The sequence below is a fragment of the Monodelphis domestica genome, chromosome 5 (genome assembly GCF_027887165.1).
Source record: "Monodelphis domestica isolate mMonDom1 chromosome 5, mMonDom1.pri, whole genome shotgun sequence".
NCBI classification, from domain to species: Eukaryota; Metazoa; Chordata; class Mammalia; order Didelphimorphia; family Didelphidae; genus Monodelphis; species Monodelphis domestica.
The window spans coordinates 89,594,713-89,603,425 of NC_077231.1; the positions used below are offsets into that span (position 1 = coordinate 89,594,713).

The following is an 8,713-nucleotide window of genomic DNA, read 5'->3' on the forward strand; positions in this document are numbered from 1 at the left end:
GGGATTTGAGTCTGGATTCAAAACAAAAGCCATTTCTTTGATTGCTTCCAAGGGAGATTAGCTTTTACCTTACACAGGCCAACAGCCTCTTCTCAGCAAAAGCTGGTGAGTGAGCTTCTTTATCAAAGTGAGCAGCAGGTGGAAATTGGAGAATTAATACAGACTAAAATACATCAAAGAACACCCAAGGACAAATGAACTTTTTAGGTAGGAAGATAAGATCTCAGTTCAAATTAGGAAGGAGAACAATCTCAATGAATGGGAGTCTATTTCCTCCAGGACTAGGTAAATGTTGGAAATTAAGGGATACAAGGAAGCCTAAGTTCCTCTACATGTCTGCAGTTCCAGGGTCCTATTTCACTATTCAAAAGTCCATACCTGTACTCTTTTTCTCTTTCAGTTCTCTGGGAATGTTGCTGATTTTCCAGTTATTCAATTGTACATACTTTCAGTGACCTTTTAATTTATGTTGTTGTGATCATTGTTAATGTTGTTCTATTGGTTCTGCTGATTTGAGACTATATGCAAAGGAGTTCTTTTCAAGAATGGGGAGACCTCAGGCTATTGACCAATATTGGCCAAGTCAAAGATGAATGATAGGGGCCAAGTTTGTGATTAGGGCTCCATTATTGGCCAGGGAAAGTCTAATGTGGCTATGGATCATCCATTTTGTAGTTTCCATGCAAAAGAAACTGTGATATATCCCCCAGGGTAGATGAAAATAACCTATGATACGAAGAACTGCTAACCTAAGAATGTGTCACTAATATAAGTAGTAAATAATGTAGTTTTGACACCTGATTGATTGTGAGTAATCGAGAGAGCCTAGGCACAGGATGAAGGTCAGGAAATAAAAAGAGGTATGACTGAGTTCTCTTAAGAATGTAACTGATAAAAGAATGGCAGAAGTTGAGGCTGGGCAATGGAGAACTATATTGATTTGTTATCCTACCCAAAGTGCAAGGCAGTTAGTGCCACTCATAGGCCAGTGATAAATCACTGTGATTGTCCCTCCTCCATGGGGATTTTAGAGATCTGATCTAAGAGAAAACCTCAGATCTGGTATCAAACAAGTTCTACTGAACCTATAGAGTAATTCTGAGGATCTCTTGAATCCTCCTCCTTTGCTTACTTTCCATCTTAAGATCAATACTGTTTATTGGTTTCAAGGCAGAAGAGTGGTAAGGGCTAGGCAATGGGGGTTAAGCAACTGCCCAGGGTCACACAGCTAGGAAGTGTTTAAGATTAGATCTGAACCCAGGACCTCCTACCTCCAGGCCTGCCTCTCTATACTGAACCACCTTAGCTGCCCCAATCCTTATCTTAGCTGCCCCAATCCTCATCTTTTTTGAACTGTGGCATTTGACACTGTGGAATGTCTTCTCCTTGGATATCTGAGCTTTCATAACACAACATTCCCCTGGTTCTTTGTCTATTTGGCTAATCATCTCCTTTAATGGCTTGTTATCCATATGATATCCCTTAACAGCCTGTGTTTCTCTCTCTCTCTCTCTCTCTCTCTCTCTCTCTCTCTCTCTCTCTCTCTCTCTCTCTCTCTCTCTCTCTCTCTCTCTCTCTCTCTCTCTCTCCTTCCTTCCCTCCCTCCCTCTCCCCCTCCCTCCCTCTCTCTCTGCTCCCTCCCTCTCTTCCTCCCTTTCTCTCTTCCACTCTCTCCCTCTCTCCCTTCCTCCCCCTCTCTCTTCCCCTCTCTCTCTCCCTCTCTCCCTCTCTCTCTCTTTCCCTGTCTCTCTCTCTTCCCTGTCCCCCCCCTCTCTCTCCCCCTCTCTCCTTCTCTCCCTCCCTCCTGTCTCTCTCTCTCTGTCTGTCTGTCTCTCTCTCTGTCTCTCTCTCTCTCTCTTCCTCTCTCTCTCCTGCCCCTCTCCCTTTTCTCTCCTCTCTCCCCCCTCACCCCTTTTTTCTCTGTATATTTCAAAACACATACTTTATTTTTAAAACTCTTCCCTTTGGAGCTAGGAACACTATCCTAACTATGGTCCCATTCAAGTCAGGCTTGCTTTTCCTTAAAAGACATTCAGATCCTCCTCCAGACTTAGGAGACTAGAATCCCCAACCGTAGGCAACATTTCCTATTTGCCCTTATGCAAAATATCTTTGAGCTATCAGAAGTCTCTGATACTTGGCTGTTGAACTACCATGGATAATTCAGAGGTGAGGGGAATCTGTTTAACTAAATTGTGAATCAATTTGTGAATTAGCTCACCATGTCCTGTGTCCTCAATGCAGATCCTTTTGAATATTCTTCCCTTTCTATGGCTAAGCAAATCTCCTTTTGCAAACTGCTGCCTCATTTTGTTCTAATCCTGTATGATTTCTGGAGTCATTTCAAATGACTTTCTAGAATGGCTAGATCAACTGCACCAACAATGCACAAGTTTACCTGTTTTCCCTCAACTCCTCAATTTCTCTTAGTCAATTGTTTTGGACTGCGCATGCTTCAGGCTAGTCCCAGTTAAAGTCGAATAATGGGATGAAATGAGGCATTTGTAAACCTTTCAACAGGTAACAGGTAATCAGGTAAAAGTTTACTTAGCTATAGCAGGGGGAGGATATTCAACAAGGACATGCTTTCATCATGGGTTGATTGGGATTAGCAAAGTTCTACTACTACTGATTGGATCATGCTACTGTACTCCCTGCCCCCCCCCTTTTTTTTTTACTATTTGAAAGAGAATTTTATCATCAGTACAGTTGAAAATGACAATGTACAAAAGGCTCTTATTCTCAAGGTTCTAACTTCCCTCCTATTTGGAATCCTGGGGAGAAAAGAGTTGAAGGGGAAAAAAGTGCAATCACAAATAGTGATCAACTCTAAAGAGATTCTATCCAAAAGAAGCCAGCGACTTGGACAGCTTTGAGGAGTAAGATTAAGATATGGTAGTCATAGTGTTTTCACTGGGCTTCCCATCAGTGAACCAGGGGGTCCTGTTTGAGGGAGATGAGGACTGAGTGCATGGGGGACACATCCTTGGTCTGCTTGCTAGCCTTGGGGTTAAAGTCACCCAGCCACAGCTGAGTCCCAAGTTCCTGGAGGAGCCAGAAGTTTCTTCGACATCATTTACAAAAAAGCTTCTTCCAATGCCCTGTTATTAATCCTTTTTTGTAGCTGCCCATCTGGCCTTGCATACCATTCTTCTAACTCTTTTATTGCTTTTTCTTTCCATTCTACTTCCTGCATCCAAGAATTAGCATCAAGGTAGTGCCTCCCTTGTGGATTGATTTGCACTCATGTGACCAGGCAGTGTTGTTGACATCATCAGTCTTTTCAGGTTTGAGAATGATTTCAATAATTAGAATAAACTACAGAGGCGGGTGGAGGGAACCGAGGGTCAGGATGCTGCTTTTCCCTTCCCTTCCATTCAGAGCCGTAAGTAGGAGGGGCAGCCTGGGTTTGTACTGACAAGCTATTAGCTACGCTGAACCAGCAGTGCTTAGCACCTAGTTAGCAAAGATATTGGAAGCTACCACTTTCTCTCTGCTCTCCTCTGTACTTCCAACCACCTGCACCAGCAGCCTTGAACCACCGTCCCAGGGTCTTTGTGCTTTCTCTCTAGGGCTCTTCTTGGTCTCCAACAGGCCTCCTTCAGATGAGATCCGATCCATGCTATTACCTGCTGAAGAATCCTCCATTGTGGCCCTACTCTCACCCCTAGATTTACACAACCTACTCCATGAATGTGCTCATACCATTTTAAGCTGGTCAGCCCCAGCCCCAAACCTTTATAGGACTCGAATTTTGTGAGGGGCATTCCTCTTATGACCTCAGAATAATGAATGAGCCGAGCCTTCTGGGTGGAGAAATTCCCCACCCTTCCCCGACACCCTCCCATGCGAAGGAATATTTAGTCCTGGGGCTCATTTCTGCTTTTAGCCCCAAAATAGCAGTTTGGGGTGGTTTTCTTTCCTAAAGACAGCATGGAAAGCATCCCAATATCAGGTCACAAGAGGGGAAACCAAAGATGTGCAGGGAAACTTGCACTTTTAATATCTCAAGCGCAACTTGAGCTTAGGGTGAAGATCCAAATACATGACTCCGCCATCCTATCAAGTCTAATCAGGCTTGTCTTTATTCTGAAAGTTGGTGGTACTCTGACTTAATAAATTGCAATAAGCAATAAATTCCACCGGTCTGTAGAGACTGCGGTTAGATTCCCCGGCCAGAAATGATTCTGATTAGAGAGTTGGCATCTTCGCCACTCCCCCCATCCCCCACCCCAGTGCTCTGAAATCAGTGGTTGGCAACAACAGGATTGGGGGGGGGGGGGGAATCAGGGAAACAACAACAACAGCTATATACAAAAACTTTGCATCTTCAAAGCCCTTTCCACGTTAATGGATTCCTTATGGTTAATATTGCCAGAACTGTCAACTGGGACAAAGAATGAGAGAGAGCCTTCTTTCTTAAAAGAAACAGGGGAGCGGGGAGGGAGGGGGGAGGAGGAAAGGGCTCCAGTTGAGGGGGGAAATTATTAAAAAAAAAAAAAGCAGAAAAAACCCTAACAGAATGGAACTCTTCAAAAGTATCTCAGCAACACAACAGGAAACTGGGCTAAACGCGGGCTAGGCAAGCACACCAAGCCAGTAGTAAGTGCCCGTTCTCGCTCGACACAGCCGAAGCTGAAAAAAACGAAGACGACTAGTAAGCAGTAAGAGTGCAAATGCCAATTCATACTATGGGGGAGGTGGGGTGTGTGGAAAGAACACTTAAAGACTCAGAACAACAGGCTGCTCGTATCAAATTCACAAAATTGGGAGAAGGAAGTCTGCTTATGTTGTTCTCAGATTCACCCCAAAACGTTCAAGTTTCCATGTCCTGGCCAATGACCCACAAACAATTCTCTTCATAACATTCTCCTTCCATGGTCACTTGAAAAATAAGGAGTGAGTTTCACAGTTTATAAAACCCCCACTTACGTCAGAAGAACTTGGGAGGTCATATTGGGACATTTCAAGTAATTGGGGGCAAGGTCTGGATTTACCCTTTGGCTCCGGTGTTCTGAATATGAGATGGCTCCTGATCCCAGGAACTGATGGTTGGCTGACATTTGGGAACGAGGGTTTGGAGGAGATGGGGGTGGGGAGGGGAAGGAGCTCCGATGAAAAAGAAGCACTTAGCAGATGGGGGAACACGGGATTGAAACTGACAGCTCCTAAGTTTAAGGAAGTTTTATTTTTAGAGGCAGGATTAATGGCGGATGTTGGAGAAATATTCCTGAGGCTCAGTTTGAGGAATTGAGAGTGAAACGGTGACATCTCCCATTTTAGGCTTCAACTCATCTGACCAGCTCAAGCGCCACAGAGGATAAATAGTGACTGCCGACACAGACATTCACATAAATACAAAAGATAAATATATAGGAATGCTTGCATGTGGGAAGAGAGAATTATACATTACATTTTCATCATTTTATCTTTTGTTTTTACATTATCTTTACTCCTCCCAATGCCTTCCTTTATAGAAGGCAGAAACTGGACTTTTGGACTCATTCTAATCGGCCTCTGCTTCTCTGCCTGATTTCTATTCCATGGAACAAAATGCCCCTGAATATCCCTGACCTCCTGCTTTCTTGCTTTCTTTTATGTTCTGTCTCTCTCCATTAGATTGTAAGCTCTTTGAGGGCAGGAACTGTCTATCTTTTTAAAATTATTATTATTAGTAGTTGTATCCCTAATATTTAGCACAGTTTCTGGTGCATAGTAGGTGCTTAATAAGTGTTGATTGGATTGGATAAAGAGGAAAAAAGAGAGAAAGACCAGCTCAGCAAAAATAACCAAAATATTGGAAAAGTCTATTATTGTACAGAGTGTTCAATGCCCATAGGCCCCCTACCTTTGCCAAGAAGCAGCAGGGGGAAATGCTTTTTATCCCTTATCTCTGGGGACAAGTTAAGTCATCACAGTTTTTGCAATATTCAATTGTTTTTGTTCTTTTGATTTATGTTATTGTGGTCTTCATGTATATAGTTTTCCTAGTTCTGTTTCCTTCACTCTGTGTTAGTACATTTAAGTCTTTCCATGCTTCTCAATATTCATTATATTTATCTTTTTGTACAGCCCAGCCATAGTTCATTTCCTTTGTGTATCACAGTTGGGTTAGCCATTCTTCAAATCAAATGCCTGTTTATATATGAAACAGAAACACTTGAGTACAGAGGGCACTGTTTCCTTGAGGGCTGAAGATAATAAAAGGGAATGCAACTTCACATATCAGGTAATAAATTGCTATTATTTCAATACAGCAGATACTTGAAAGAATCTATGATTTCATTCCTGTGGGTCCTTCATGCTGATTGCATTCCATCCACACTTTTAAAAATCTTGTTATAAGCTCCCATCCATGTTTTCTGATAAATCCTCCACAGGGAGTCCACAGATAATAGTATTGTATCGTTATTCATGATTATGACTTTTTTATGGAACATTAAGGTTTTCAAAAAAGGGCAAGGGAATGGATTCTATAAACTACAGGATAGTGAACTTGTCTTTAATTCCTGCCAACATTCTAGCATATACTATTAAAAAGATACTTAAAGTAAAACATCTAGAAAAGAAAGTGGCAATCACTTGGAGCCAAAATGACTTCATCAAGAATAAGTGATGTGAATAATAAATTGTATAACCCAGATTGAATTGCTTATCAGTTCTGGGAGGGGGGAGAAAGACAATATGGATCATATAACTTTGGAAAACTTGTGTGGAAATTTGTTATTAAAATAATAAATTTTTTAAAAAGAATAAGTCATGTGGGACAGCTAGGTCGCATAGTGGATAGTGCACCAGGCCTGGAGTTGGGAGGACCTGGGTTCAAGTTCAACTTCAGATGCTTCCTAGCTGTGTGACCCTGGGCAAGTCACTTAACCCCCACTGCCCAACCTACCAATACACAGTATTGATTCTAAGATGAAAAGTATGGGTTAAAAAAAGAAGAAAATGAAGGATGAACAACAAAAACCACAGTTGCTAAAGTGATTTTTCTAAAGCCCAGGTATGACATGTTATCCCCCCCCCTCAATAAACTCCAGTGGGTCCCTATTACTGTCAGAATAAAATAGAAAGTATTCTGGTATTTACATCTCCACAATCTGTCTTCTTTCCACTTTTCTGATCTTCTTCAACTTTAGTCCCTCCTGCTTACTCTATGATATAGTCACACCTGCCAGCTTGCCAATTCTCACACAGGACACTCCATCACTCAACTTCATGCTTTTATATTCGCCTCCCCCGTGCCTGGAACTCTCCCTGTTGGCCTCTGGCTCTTCTCTTTCCTGCCTCCTTTTCAAGATTCAGCTCAAATCTCACCTTCTGTGGGAGGCCCTTCTCAGCTGAGCCCCAGCCAGACCCTTTCCTCTGGTATTACCTTCCATTTACTCTGTATATCTCTTAAATACATATCATTGCTAGCATGTTGCCTCCCCAATTACAATGGGAGCTTGTTGAGGGCAAGGACCATTTTTGTCCTTTCTTTGTATTCTCAGCCCTTAGCAGAATCCCTGGCACTTAGGAAGTACTTAATACATGCTTATTTTTTCCCCCAAGTTTTGGAAATTTTAATTTAATTAATTAATTTAAAATATTCTCCCATGGTTCCATGATTCATGTTCTTTCCCTCCCCTCCCCCCAACTCCCTCCCATAGCTGACACACAATTCCACTGAGTTTTACATGTGTCATTGATCAAGACCTATTTCCATGCTTATTTTTTTTAAACCCTCACCTTCCATCTTAGAATTAATACTGTGTATTGGTTCCAAGGCGGAAGAGTGCTAAGGGCTAGGCAATGGGGGTTGAGTGACTTTCCTAGGGTCACCCAGCTAGGAGGTGTCTGAGATCAAATTTGAACCCAGGACCTCCCATCTCTAGGCCTGGCTCTCCATCCCCTGAGGTACCCAGCTGCCCCCAATACACGCTTATTGACAGAATCAGGATCCCCTAAATTGTGACAGATAGAATTTAACATCCTGAAATGTACTACTATTATTACTCCTGGTGATGATAACTAGCATTTATATAGCAATTTGAGATTTGCAAAAGCAGTTAAGAGTTTGATACTTATAATAATCCTGAGAGATAGGTACTCTTATTATCTCCATTTTACAGATGAGGAAACTGAGGTAAAGAGATGTTAAGAAATGTACCTAGGTTCAAATCTGGCCTTAGACACTTCCTAGCTGTGTGACCCTGGGCAAGTCACTTAACCCCATTGCCTAGTCTTTACCACTCTTCTGCCTTGGAACCAATACATGGTATTGATTCAAAGACAGAAGGTAAGGCCCTAAAAATTTAATTAATTAATATACAGTTTCCAAGGAATTTTAATCTTTACATTTCCCTATGGCATTATCCCTGCCCTTATAGAATTAATACTCCAATAAATACCAAACTCTTTGTATCCTAAGCAATCATAGACAATACTGAACTCAATAAATACTTCTTGAATTTTTGTTGAGATCCTTTAAGTCTCTCCATTCTGATTTAAGCCCTGAATAAAATAAAATCCTACAAACAAAAATCACCTAAGCTTATTCTTTTCAAATAGATTTTATTGATTTTTTTTGTTTTTATATTCCCTTTGTGTCCCTCTCTGACTTCCTTCCCAAAGAGTTGCCCTTTATAATGAAGAATTTGTTTAAAAAAGAAAAAAGAGAAGAAATTCAGTAAAACTAATCAGTAAATAGGAAAAAAAATATGATATTATA

The 8,713-nt window shown here is 41.5% G+C and overlaps 1 pseudogene; it reads right to left on the reverse strand.

Annotated features, from left to right (window-relative positions):
* Positions 1-2,848: 2,848 nt before the first annotated feature.
* On the reverse strand, positions 2,849-3,648 carry LOC107649954 (clathrin light chain A-like; annotated as a pseudogene).
* Positions 3,649-8,713: the final 5,065 nt, after the last annotated feature.